Below are 9,312 nucleotides of genomic sequence, written 5' to 3'. Positions count from 1 at the left end.
TATTGCGTCGCTATGAAATACTATGGGTTCTATGACTTCTCCTTCTAAATCGAGTAACGATTGAATTGAATCGACAGGATTTTCTTTTGGGATACGAGTATCTCCTTTCCGATGCACTATTCCATCTTTACTGCATCAGTCGCTCCCTCACATTGACCAAATAATACAGATATTGCGTCACTGTGAAATTCTATGGGATACATGACTTCTCCTTCTAAACCGAGTAACGTTTCTATTGAAACGACAGAATTTTCTTTTGGGATACGAGTATCTCCTTTCCCCTGCACTATTAGTTCATTACTGCATCCCTCGCTTCCTCACTTTGACGAATTAACACTGAAATTGCGTCGCTATGTAAAAGTATGGGTTCTATAACTTCTCCTTCTAAATCGAGTATCGTTTCTATGGAAACGACAGGATTTTCTTTTGGGATACGAATATCTCATTTCCGATGCACGATTCCTTCTTTACTGCATCTCTCGCTCCCTCACATTCACGAATTAACGCAGAAATTACGTCGCTAAGAGATACTATGGGTTCTATGACTTCTCCTCCTAAATCGAGTAACCTCTCTATTGAAACGACATGATTTTGTTTTGGGATACGAGTATCTCCTTTCCGATGCACTATTCCTTCTTTACTACATCCCTGGCTCCCTCACATTGACGAATTATCACAGAAATTGCATCGCTATGGAATACTATGTGTTCAACGACTTCTCCTTCTAAATCGAGTAACGTTTCAATGGAAACGTCAAGATTTCCTTTTGGAACGAGTATCTCCTTTCCGATGCACTATTCCTTCTTAACTGCATCCCTCGCTCCCTCACATTGACGAAATAACACAGAAATTGCGTCGCTATGAAATACTTTGGGCACCATGACTTCTCCTTCTAAATCAAGTAACGTTTCTATGGAAACGACAGGATTTTCTTTTGGAATACGAGTATCTCCTTTCCGCTGCACTATTCCTTCTTTACTCCATCCCTCGTCCCCTGGCATTGACGAATTAAGACAGAAATTGCGTGGCTATTAAATATTATGGGTTCTATTATCTCTCCATCTAAATCGAGTAACGTTTCTTTGGAAACGATAGGATTCTCTTTTGGGATACGAGTATCTCCATTCCGATGCACTATTCCTACTTTACTGCATCCCTCGCTCCCTCAGAATGACGAATTAACACAGGAATTGCGTCGCTATGAAATACTATGTGTTCTATGACTTCTCTTTCTAAATCAAGTAACGTTTCTATGCAAACGACAAGATTTTCTTCTGGTATACGAGTATCTCCTTTCCGATGCACTATTCCTTCTTTACTGCATCCCTCGCTCTCTCACATTGACGAATTAACACAGAAATTGCGTCGCTTTGAAGTACTATGGGTTCTATGACTTCTCCATCTAAATCGAGTAACGTTTCTTTGGAAACGACTGGATTTTCTTTTGGTAAAGGAGTATCTCCTTTCCGATGCACTATTCCGTCTTAACTGCATCCTTCGCTCCCTCACATTGACGAATTAACGCAGAAATTGTGTCGCTATGAGTTATTATGGTTTCTATGACTTCTCCCTCTAAATCGAGTATCGTTTCCATGGAAAAGACAGGATTTTCTTTTGGCAAACGAGTATCTCCTTTCCGATGCACTGTTCCTTCTTTAGCGCATCACTCGCTCCCTCGCATTGACGATTTAACACAGAAATTGCATCGCTATGAAATGCTATGGGTTCTATGACTTCTCCTTCTAAATCGAGTAACGTTTCTGTGGAAACGACAGTAATTTCCTTTGGGATACGAGTATCTCCTTTCCTATGCACTATTCCCTCTTCACTGCATCCCTCGATCCCTCTCATTGACGAAATAACGCGGAAATTGCGTCGCTATGAAATACTATGGATTCTATGACTTCTCCTTCTAAATCAAGTAACGTTTCTATGGAAAGGACAGGATTTTCTTTTGGGATACGAGTATCTCCATTTCGATGCACTATTCCTTCTTTACAGCGTCTCTCGCTCCCTCACATTGACGAATTAACACAGAAATTGCGTCGCTATCAGATACTATGGGTTCTATGACATCTCCTTCTAAATCGAGTAACGTTTCTATGGAAACGACAGGTTTTTCTTCTGGCATACGAGTATCTCCTTTCCGATGCACTATTCCATCTCTAATGCATCCCTCGCTCCCTCACATCGACGAATTAACACAGAAATTGCGTCGCTATTAAATACTACGTGTTCTATGACTTCTCCTCCTAAATCGTGTAACGTTTCTATGGAAACGACACGATTTTCTTTTATGATACGAGTATCTCCTTTCCGATGCACTATTACTTCTTTACTGCATCCCTCGCTCCCTCACTTTGACGAATTAGCTGAGACACTGCTTCGCCATGAAATACTATCTGTTCTATAACTTCTCCTTTTAAATAGAGTAACGTTTCTATGGAAACGACAGGATTTCGTTTTGGGATACACCTATCGCCTTTCCGATGCACTATTCCTTCTTAACGTCATCCCCCGCTCCCTCACATTAACGAATTAACGCAGAGATTGCGTCGCTACGAATTACTATGGGTTCTATGACTTCTCCTTCTAAATCGTGTAACGTTTCCATGGAAACGACAGGATTTTCTTTTGGGATACGAGTATCTCCTTTCCGATGCACTATTCCTTCTTTACTGCATCCCTCGATCGAACACATTGACGAATTAACACAGAAATTGCGGCGCTATGAAATTCTCTTGGTTCTATGACTTCTCCTTCTAAATCGAGTAACGTTCCTATGGAAAAGAAAGGATTTTCTTTTGGGATACGAGTATCTCCTTTCCGATGCACTATTCCTTTTTTACTGCAACAATCGCTCCCCCACATTGACAAATTAACACAGAAATGGCGTCGCTATGAAATACTATAGGTTCTATTATCTCTCCTTCTAAATCGAGTAATGTTTCTATGGAAACGATAGGATTCTCTTTTGGCATACGAGTATCTCCATTCCGATGCACTATTCCTTCTTTACTGCATCCCTCACTCCCTCACATTGACGAATTAACACAGAAGATGCGTCGCTATGAAATACTATGGGTTCCATGACATCTATTTCTAAATCGAGTAACGTTTCTATGGAAACAACAGGATTTTCTTTTATGATACGAGTATCTCCTTTCCGATGCACTATTAGTTCTTTACTGCATCCCTCGTTCTTTCACATTGACGAATGTGCACTGAAATTGCGTGGCTATGAAATACTATTTGTTCTATGACTTCTCCATCTAAATCGAGTAACGTTTCTATGGTAACGACAGGGTTTTCTTCTGGTATACGAGTAGCTCCCTTCCGATGCACTATTTCTTCTTCACTGCATCCCTCGCACCCTCAGAATGACAAATTAACACAGAAATTGCGTCGCTATGAAATACTATGGATTCTAAGACTTCTCCTTTTAAATCGTGTATCGTTTATATGGAAACAACAGGAATTGCTTTTGGGATACGACTATCTCCTTCCGATGCACTATTCCTTCTGTACTGCATCCCTCGCTCCCTCACATGGGCGAATTAACACTGAAATCACGTGGCTATGATATACTATGGGATCTATGTCTTCTCCTCCTAAATCGAGTAATGTTTCTATTGAAACGACAGAATTTTCTTTATGATACGAGTATCTCATTTCCGATGCACTATTCCTTCTGTACATTATCCCTCGCTCCCTCACATTGACGAATTAACACCGATATTGCGTCGCTTCGAAATAAAATGCGTTCTATGACTCCCCCTTCAAAGTCGAGTAACGTTTCTATTGAAACGACAGGATTTTCTTTTGGGTTACGAATATCTCCTTTCCGCTGCACTATTCCTTCTTTACTGCATCCCCCGCTCCTTTACACTGACGAATTAACACAGATATTGCGTCGCAATGAAATACTATGGAATCTATGACTTCTCCTTCAAATTCGAGTAACGTTTCTATGGAAACGACAGGATTTTCTTTTGGTATACGAGTATCTCCATTAAGATGCACTATTCCTTCTTTACTGCATCCCTCGCTCTCTCACATTGACGAATTAACACAGAAATTGCGTCGCTTTGAAATACTATGGGTTTTATGACTTCTCCATCTAAATCGAGTAACGTTTCTTTGGAAACGACTGGATTTTCTTTTGGGATACGAGTATCTCCTTTCCGATGCACTATTAGTTCTTTACTGCATCCCTCGCTCCCTCGCATTGAAGAATAAGCACAGAAATTGCGTCGCTGTGAAATACTATGTTTTCGGTAACTTCTCCTTTCAAATCGAGTAACGTTTCTATGGAAACGACTGGATTTTCCTTTGGGATACGACCATCTCCTTTCCGATGCACTATGTCTTCTTTACTGCATCCCTCGCTCCCTCACATTGACGAATTAATACAGAAATTGCGTCGCTATGAAATTCTGTGGGTTCTATGTCTTGTCCTTCTAAATCGGGTAACGTTTCTATGGAAACGACAGGAGTTTCTTTTGGAATAGGAGTCTCTCCTTTTCGATTCACTATTCGGTCCTTACTGCATCCCTCGCTCCCTCTCATTGACGAATTAACACAGAAATTGCGTCGCTATGAAATACTATTCGTTCTAGGACACCTCCATCTAAATCGCAAACGTTTCAATGGAAACGACAGGATTTCCTTTAGGGGAACGAGTATCTCCTTTCCGATGCTCTATTCCTTCTTTACTGCATCCCTCGCTCCCTCACATTGACGAATAACACAGAGATTAGGTCGCTATGGAATACTATGGGTTCTATGACTCATCCTTTTAAACCAAGTAACGTTTCTATGGAAACGAAAGGATTTTCTTTTGGTATACGAATATCTCCTTTCCGATGCACTATTCCTTCTGTACTGCATCCCTCGCTTCCTGACATTGGCGAATTAACACAGAAATTGAGTCGCTATGAAATACTATGTGTTCTATGGCTTCTCCTTCTAAATCGAGTAACGTTTTTATTGAAACGACAGGATTTTCTTTTAAGATACGAGTATATCCTTTCCGATGCACTATTCCGTCTTTACTGCATCTCTCGCTCTCTCACATTGACGAATTAACACAGTAATTGCGTCGCTATGAAATACTATGGGTTCTATGACATCACCTTCTAAATCGAGTAACGTTTCTTTGGAAACGACAGGATTTTCTTTTGGGATACGAGTATCTCCCTTCCGCTGCACTATTCCTTCTTTACTGTATCCCTCGCTCCCTGACATTGACGAATTGAGACAGGATTTGCGTGGCTATTAAGTACTATGGGTTCTATGACTTCTCCTTCTAAATCGAGTAACGTTTCAATGGAAACGACAGGATTTTCTTTTGGGATACGAGTATCTCCTTTCCGATGCACTACTCCTTCTTTACTTCATCCCTCGCTCCCTCACATTGACGAATTAACACAGAAATTGCGTCGCTATGATAAACTATGTGTTCTATGATTTCTCCTTCTAAATCGAGTAACGTTTCTATTGAAACGACAGGATTTTCTGTTAAGATACGAGTATCTCCTTTCCGATGCACTATTCCGTCTTTACTGCATCTCTCGCTCCCTCACATTGACGAAATAACACAGAAATTGCGTGGCAATGAAATACTATGGGTTCTATGACTACTCCTTCTAGATCGAGTAACGTTTCTATGGAAACGAGAGGATTTTCTTCTGGTATACGAGTATCTCCGTTCCGATGCACTATTCCGTCTTTACTGCACCATTCGCTCCCTCATATTGACCTAATAACACAGATATTGCGTCGCTATGAAATACTATGGGTTCTATGACTTCTCCTTCTAAATCGAGTAACGATTGAATTGAATCGACAGGATTTTCTTTTGGGATACGAGTATCTCCTTTCCGATGCACTATTCCATCTTTACTGCATCAGTCGCTCCCTGACATTGACCAAACAATACAGATATTGCGTCACTGTGAAATACTATGGGATACATGACTTCCCCTTCTAAACCGAGTAACGTTTCTATTGAAACGACAGAATTTTCTTTTGGGATACGAGTATCTCCTTTCCCCTGCACTATTAGTTCATTACTGCATCCCTCGCTTCCTCACTTTGACGAATTAACACAGAAATTGCGTCGCTATGAAAAAGTATGGGTTCTATAACTTCTCCTTCTAAATCGAGTAACGTTTCTATGGAAACGACAGGATTTTCTTTTGGGATACGAATATCTCATTTCCGATGCACGATTCCTCCTTTACTGCATCTCTCGCCCCCTCACATTCACGAATTAACGCAGAAATTACGTCGCTAAGAAATACTATGGGTTCTATGACTTCTCCTCCTAAATCGAGTAACGTCTCTATTGAAACGACAGGATTTTGTTTTTGGATACGAGTATCTAATTTCCGATGCACTATTCCTTCTTTACTACATCCCTGGCTCCCTCACATTGACGAATTATCACAGAAATTGCATCGCTATGGAATACTATGGGTTCAACGACTTCTCCTTCTAAATCGAGTAACGTTTCAATGGGAACGACAAGATTTTCTTTTGGAACGAGTATCTCCTTTCCGATGCACTATTCCTTCTTTACTGCATCCCTCGCTCCCTCACATTGACGAAATAACACAGAAATTGCGTCGCTATGAAATACTTTGGGCACCATGACTTCTCCTTCTAAATCGAGTAACGTTTCTATGGAAACGACAGGATTTTCTTTTGGAATACGAGTATCTCCTTTCCGCTGCACTATTCCTTCTTTACTCCATCCCTCGTCCCCTGGCATTGACGAATTAAGACAGAAATTGCGTGGCTATTAAATATTATGGGTTCTATTATCTCTCCTTCTAAATCGAGTAACGTTTCTATGGAAACGATAGGATTCTCTTTTGGGATACGAGTATCTCCATTCCGATGCACTATTCCTTCTTTACTGCATCCCTCGCTCCCTCACATTGACGAATTAACACAGAGGATGAGTCGCTATGATATACTATGGGTTCCATGACTTCTATTTCTAAATCGAGTAACGTTTCTATGGAAACAACAGGATTTTCTTTTGGAATACGAGTACCTCCTTTCCGATGCACTTTTAGTTCTTTACTGCATCCCTCGTTCTGTCACATTGACGAATGTGGACTGAGATTGCGTGGTTATGAAATACTATGGGTTCTATGACTTCTCCATCTAAATCGAGTAACGTTTCTATGGTAACGACAGGGTTTTCTTCTGGTATACGAGTAGCTCCTTTCCGATGCACTATTTCTTCTTCACTGCATCCCTCGCTCCCTCAGAATGACAAATTAACACAGAAATTGCGTCGCTATGAAATACTATGGATTCTAAGACTTCTCCTTCTAAATCGAGTAACGTTTATATGGAATCGACAGGAATTGCTTTTGGGATACGACTATCTCTTTCCGATGCACTATTCCTTCTGTACTGCATCCCTCGCTCCCTCACATGGGCGAATTAACACAGAAATCACGTGGCTATGATATACTATGCGATCTATGGCTTCTCCTCCTAAATCGAGTAATGTTTCTATTGAAACGACAGGATTTTCTTTGGGATACGAGTATCTCATTTCCGATGAACTATTCCTTCTGTACTTTATCCCTCGCTCCCTCACATTGTCGAATTAACACCGATATTGCGTCGCTTCGAAATAAAATGCGTTCTATGACTCCTCCTTCAAAATCGAGTAACGTTTCTAATGAAACGACAGGATTTTCTTTTGGGATACGAGTATCTCCTTTCCGCTGCACTATTCCTTCTTTACTGCATCCCTCGCCCCCTGGCATTGACGATTTAAGACAGAAATTGAGTGGCTATTAAATACTATGGGTTCTATTATCTCTCCTTCTAAATCGAGTAACGTTTCTATGGAAACGATAGGATTCTCTTTTGGGATACGAGTATCTCCATTCCGATGCACTATTCCTACTTTACTGCATCCCTCGCTCCCTCAGAATGACGAATTAACACAGGAATTGCGTCGCTATGATATACTATGTGTTCTATGACTTCTCCTTCTAAATCAAGTAACGTTTCTATGCAAACGACAGGATTTTCTTCTGGTATACGAGTATCTCCTTTCCGATGCACTATTCCTTCTTTACTGCATCCCTCGCTCTCTCACATTGACGAAATAACACAGAAATTGCGTCGCTTTGAAGTACTATGGGTTCTCTGACTTCTCCATCTAAATCGAGTAACGTTTCTTTGGAAACGACTGGATTTTCTTTTGGTAAAGGAGTATCTCCTTTCCGATGCACTATTCCTTCTTAACTGCATCCTTCGCTCCCTCACATTGACGAATTAACGCAGAAATTGTGTCGCTATGAGTTATTATGTTTTCTATGACTTCTCCCTCTAAATCGAGTATCGTTTCCATGGAAAAGACAGGATTTTCTTTTGGCAAACGAGTATCTCCTTTCCGATGCACTGTTCCTTCTTTAGCGCATCACTCGCTCCCTCGCATTGACGATTTAACACAGAAATTGCGTCGCTATGAAATGCTATGGGTTCTATGACTTCTCCTTCTAAATCGAGTAACGTTTCTGTGGAAACGACAGTAATTTCCTTTGGGATACGGGTATCTCCTTTCCTATGCACTATTCCCTCTTCACTGCATCCCTCGATCCCTCTCATTGACGAAATAACGCGGAAATTGCGTCGCTATGAAATACTATGGATTCTATGACTTCTCCTTCTAAATCAAGTAACGTTTCTATGGAAAGGACAGGATTTTCTTTTGGGATACGAGTATCTCCTTTTCGATGCACTATTCCTTCTTTACAGCGTCTCTCGCTCCCTCACATTGACGAATTAACACAGAAATTTCGTCGCTATCAGATACTATGGGTTCTATGACATCTCCTTCTAAATCGAGTAACGTTTCTATGGAAACGACAGGTTTTTCTTCTGGCATACGAGTATCTCCTTTCCGATGCACTATTCCATCTCTAATGCATCCCTCGCTCCCTCACATCGACGAATTAACACAGAAATTGCGTCGCTATTAAATACTATGTGTTCTATGACTTCTCCTCCTAAATCGTGTAACATTTCTATGGAAACGACAGGATTTTCTTTTCGGATACGACTATCTCCTTACCAATACACTATTCCCTCTTTACTGCATCTCTCGCTCCCTCACATTGACGAATTAACACACAAATTGCGTCGCTATGAAATACTATGGGTTTCAAGACTTCTCCTTCTAAATCGAGTAAAGTTTCTATGGATACGACACGATTTTCTTTTATGATACGAGTATCTCCTTTCCGATGCACTATTACTTCTTTACTGCATCCCTCG

This window comes from Schistocerca americana, unplaced genomic scaffold (assembly GCF_021461395.2).
Source record: "Schistocerca americana isolate TAMUIC-IGC-003095 unplaced genomic scaffold, iqSchAmer2.1 HiC_scaffold_18, whole genome shotgun sequence".
NCBI classification, from domain to species: Eukaryota; Metazoa; Arthropoda; class Insecta; order Orthoptera; family Acrididae; genus Schistocerca; species Schistocerca americana.
The sequence above is the reverse complement of the archived record's forward strand: the minus strand, read 5'-3'. Positions refer to the sequence as shown.